Consider the following 5,549-nt stretch of genomic DNA (forward strand, 5'->3'; position numbering starts at 1 on the left):
CACACACACACACACACACACACACACACACACACACACACACACACACACACACACACACACATAATAAATTGATGAGATTAGCATGCTAATGTGAATGCAGCTGGGTTAAACTACATTTCAGGAACTACTGTACCTTTGTCAAAGATGCTTTTTTAGCTTCTCATCCTCAGCCTTTTTTAATTTTTCTTATAGAGCCTTTGCGTTTGTTTATGCCCTAAGTTTCCTTATTGTTCTTCCAGTTTCTCYCACAGCAGATGCACAGCAAATCTTCTCTGTGGCTCCTTACATCTTTGACTTTATAATCCCATCTGTTCCTCATCTCGCCTTCTTCATCTCTCTCCATTTAATTTCAATTACTGGCATAGTTTTTTTTTTTGTATTATTATTCAGAAGAAAGAATGTCTCGAGTCCAACGGTTTATAGAGTCAGACTGGTTTATATTTCTCCATTTTTCTGAGGTGACAAAAGACCGAGACAAATAAAGTGGAAAATTGCACGTTACAGGTTTTTACTGGACAAGAATGAAGAATGAAATATGTTCCTAATAAATATTCAAAACAAAAGCCAGGGAAATTCTTTGACCAAAATTGAAAAAAAAAAGGCTCTCGCCTAAAAGTAATGCTTTAGTCTTTGCTGAATAAAACTGTGCATAAGCATGATGTAATTTTACAGTAAGAGCATGCGTACCTAATGTTTAGGTGCTTGCCATCGTACAAGAAAAAATGTGATTCTTCTCATTTTGTCTCACTCTGCTGTCACACACAAAAGTGTCGCTTCAAGCCGTGCAACACCTTTTATCTCCCTTCGACAAAAAAAGAAAAAAAAAAGAAACACTCTTTCTCATTAGCATGCGCTTGTCCCTAGTGTTTTCTCTCTCCAGTTTGTCAAGTGCCAATCTTTCTTTTAGAGGTTCCTGCAGAAGGAACAAGGCATGGAAAAAGGGTCTGTTGTCTTTTTATTACAACCTCATAATGCAAGATTAATTCCTGCTGTGTAAAGAAGCAGGGGTGGGTCCCACAAAGGGTGGGGGGTGCTGTTACACAYGGTTACAAGAGTGGAGAAACACTAAAGGCCACTTTTACATGCATAGATACTCGATGAGAAGATCTGCTTCAATGTTTCAGGCACCCCGTTTAGTGTCAAGGAGCTGAAATGTCCTAAAAAGATTCAAATTGAGCAGAAAATTGTATTCCAGTTGCTCAGCTTGTCAGGGGGTTGTACTGCTGCCTGAAAAATATGTGCAGTAAGCCCCCTCTGTGTTTGCATCTCCGGTCTCCATACTGAAACAAGAGGTGAGGGGGGTTGTTTTGGAGGGAGCGGGGTGGCGAAGGTCACTTTGATGTGACTATAAAGACCCACAGCAGGCCAGTGGAAGGAGATGAAAGACACAGAGCAGACGTGTATGGGCCCCGGTGGAAAAAGCAAAAAGAAAAAGAGATGCATTCTCTGTTTCACTCTGGAACATACGGAGGATAATGATGCTGTATCATAAACAAGAGGCAGCCAGGGAATAGAGCAGGCATCTTGCAATTAAAGTGAGCAAACAACATTTTTTTAAAAATCCAACCTACGTGGTAGATTTGCAGCTGTGCTGCGACTGAGCATCTGCAGAGCTGCTTTCTGAATCAAAAACAACTTCTTATTAAGCATTGAACAGTAATAAAAACAGGTTTTTAACAAAAAATAATCAACCAATGACAAATCACACTTTGTCTCTTCTGATTAAATGATAATTTTCAATGTAGATGTAAAATGTTTTGTTTCATCAGTAGTTTTCTGTCATGTCTGTGAAGGTTGCCTGCTGTCAGGACTTCTTCTCAGCCACTTGGCTTGATGCAGTTGCCTGCCCCCATTAGGCTCAGTAGTGAATTGCAAGTAGTTCCTATACTCAAGCAGTGTTGTATCACTTATTTAAAAGGTGACAAAATGATTTTTGCAACCCTAAAATATTAAATGTRGACTGATTTTCCTACAGTGGACAACTAATAAAAAAGATATTTTGTTTTTYCAGTAGCTCGCTTTAATATAAAACACTTCTGCACCTTTGCATGGCTTTCCTTTTAGGCTCCTCTCTGTATACCAGGAATGCAGCCACTATTTCAGCTGAATGTGTTTTGATGATTGAGTTGTTTCTGTTATTTAATGCAGCACAGAAGTGCACTTAAATAAAAAAAGTGAAAAGGAGGAGGAGCGGTGAGACAGCCGACAGACACCAGATGTTTCCACACACTCTGAGGAGTCAGCAGCACAGCAGTGGCAAGATTTGTGTGAGCAGTACAGTAGTCTGAAGCATTGGTTTTGTCTGTAATTATTACCCAGGTCAGAGCATGCTCATAACCTGGGTGGCCCATGGAGAATGTAGTCAGTGTCAAAACGATAGAAGATGTGAGAGTTGTAATCATGAAGATACTGTTTTCTTGAAGTAGTTATTTGGTACACACAAGCACAGCAAAACTATTGTCTGCAGCTGTCCATAGTGCACACACAAGATTTCACACCTCTGTGTGTGTGGGGGGGGGGGGGGGGGGGGGGGGGTCCTTAGGCCTCTTTTCTGAGACCTGGATTTAAAAACCTTTGGTTTCAGAGGATATGAGCGCTATAGTGTTGTAGCAGAACAACTGAACAGCAGYAGAGATGCTACCATTTCACTCAAAAATGGCGTTGTGTACGCTGGGCCTTATTTTCAAGGTTTTTGCTACAGTGCTGTTTGAGTGTGCTTGTGTGTTTGATTCCCAATTTATGATGGATATTATTAGCTCATGTGCTGTTCCAATGAGTAACAGAGACTGCAAATTAACTCGGGGGGGCTCGTCCGGGATCACACCACATACTGCCAGAATTTCACRCAGTTGCGAACCTTAAGCCAGCTGACTCGAAGAACTGCTGACTTTTGTGGGGTCAAGTGAGGGTCACTGAGAGAATAAAGGAGGTAGAAGAAGAGTGATTGACGGAGACGGGAGAAAAAGAACTAGAGGAAGAGTTATCAGTCATGGTGTCATTCTGTGGGGCAGGTTGTGATAAGAGAGGCAGCCTGTCTTTCAGTCTCATACACACACACACATACAAACATGTAACATGGGAAGGAGACTGCTGTGCTCCTCTCCACCACCCATGAGTGAACACAGGTGTGCTGATATGAGGATTTGGACTGCATGGCAGCCATTTGTCGACTGTATTTTGGAACAGAGAAGAGAGAGAGCGCAGATGTAAAAACTAGCAGAAGGGATTCACAAATTTCTGCTGCAGGTTTGATTTCACTGCTGCGGTACTTCAAGTGTCTCTGTGTGTTTCTTTCTATGTATCGAAAACAGCCTCAGTTTACATATTTACACACCTGAACTGTCGACACAAAATTTTGAATATGATCGTAAATGTTTGCAAATGCATGTCATCAAACAAGTGAAAACATGATTTTGACCAGCACTTATTTTTGGCACTCTCTATTGCAGAATAATGTATCTAAACATCTCTGGTTTGCAGCTGTGAGCTGGGACTGCCTGCATGGTTGAAAGTACAGTAAACGGTTGTATCAGAACAAGAGTGTACTGTACGTGTTCCCCAGTGGGTCATAAATACAAACGTATTCTGCTCATAACATTCCCTCTGTCTCTCTTACAGGTCAGCCTCCATTAGCCATGCATTGACCCAATATTTGGGGGTTGAGGGATGGTGGTGGAGGGGGAGAGATGTTGACAAATGGATGAGTATCAGATGACCCTTGGGGAATGGGAGGAGGGACAGAACAGAAAGTGACCCACTGTTGCTTGTGGGTTGTTTCAACTGCCTGTGGGTTTTTTTTTTTTTCACTCTTTCTTCTTTATCTCAGTGAAAGGGTTAAAGTTGGGGCTCGGAAAGCTCACTTGTGCTCATCAAGTGTTTTATCAGATAACACAAACTATAAAGTAAATGAAACACATGACCATAAAGCATGCRGCCCATTGATATATTCCAGTAAAGACCACAAGCTAGAGGCTCAGATTAACTGATCGCAATGATGTCTGACAGCCACCACACCCTTGGGGTAGAGGTGGGCTTTAAAATGACTAACAAGGTGCAAGGAAGCTGAAAGTTGATGGCATGTAGTCAAGCTGCGGGGTGTGGAGCAGCAGAGGATGACAGTTGGCTGAAGTGACAGTCGGTGACWTGTAGACATGACACACAACCTTCATCAAGGGCATTGGGGGTCCTTTGTTTACATCTCATGACTTTCACAAAGGAGAAAAAAAGAATTGGATAAAGTTGTGTTAACACGCTGCTCATCCACCTATATGGAGCATAAGTTCTGTGGAAGAGGTATGATCAGTCAGTATGGGCTGTGACTGTTGGGGACAAGTTAGACTCAAACATTTGAGAAAATATGCAAATAAAAAAATAGAATTGCACCTGATTGGTACTGCAGCATGGCATGTTTTATTTTAAATGTATCCAGTCCTTAAGGCCCTGTCACACTATGACTTATTAGACAGCTTGTGATCATTTTGTCTGACTTTGAAGCCRTCTACACTGAAGATGGAATTAAAAAATCAACTGGAAGCCTCTTTTGGATGCATACAGACTGCTTTCCTAACAATTAGATCAAATGTATAACAAATGAGTTTTTTTGTCATAAATATTTTTTCACAAGTTGTCTGAAATGTTAGTGTGACAGGGACTTTGCCACTTAAGTGAACTTTAAAGTATTTTAATTAAGTCAAAGTAAAACCTATATTCTAGCAAAAAATAAAAGCGACAAAGTGTTTTTTCACAAAGACTTTGTTGTGCATTTTATTTTGGAAGTTTACAAATGCATTCAAATGTTTTTACTGTAACAGAAAAATAAACTGATGGCATTTCAGAAAATAAACAGGAAGTGCTCTAAAGAATACTAAATTTATAAATGTTCAGAACACCTGCAGTGACTTTTCTTTATTATTAACATTTATTTAAACTGGCAAATCTCATCAACATCAAAGATCTTTTTTCCCCAAGAGCCTGAAGGCAGCTTTAACATGCATGTTTTTGGACTTTTGAAAGAAACCGGAGTACCCACCCAAACACAAGGACATAAAAACTCCACATAAATACCCAAGACGCAACAGAGTCTTGAATCCAGGACCTTCTTGCTGAGGCCACAGAAATTTTATCTTGAAAWTTTTTCCAATATCAAAATGTCTAAATTTTTGTGACACGAGAGCAAAACTCTGTGACACAAACTATGAAATTGAGAAAAGCCTGTGAACAATTTTACGCCTATTGAAAACTCATTTGCAGTTTGTTGCCRATAGTTGCAGCCCAATGAGATACTAGATTTAAGAGTTGCAGACAGCTCTTTAAACAACTTTAGTTTGTAAAATGAAGATTAATTYTGACCAGACTGTTGAATTATCAGCTTATTCCAGCTTCAAAGCAAACCCCTCTTGTTGGTGTGGTGAAACAAGTTTAAATTTACTGAGAAAGTCTTTCTATAAAAGTTCTGAACAGAGCTACTGACAACAGGTAGCCCTGGCAGAGTTCAACTCCCACCCTGAAGGGTCTGACTTATTTCTGGCAAAGTAGACCCCCCCCCC

This window comes from Austrofundulus limnaeus, unplaced genomic scaffold, assembly GCF_001266775.1.
Source record: "Austrofundulus limnaeus strain Quisiro unplaced genomic scaffold, Austrofundulus_limnaeus-1.0 Scaffold195, whole genome shotgun sequence".
NCBI lineage: Eukaryota > Metazoa > Chordata > Actinopteri > Cyprinodontiformes > Rivulidae > Austrofundulus > Austrofundulus limnaeus.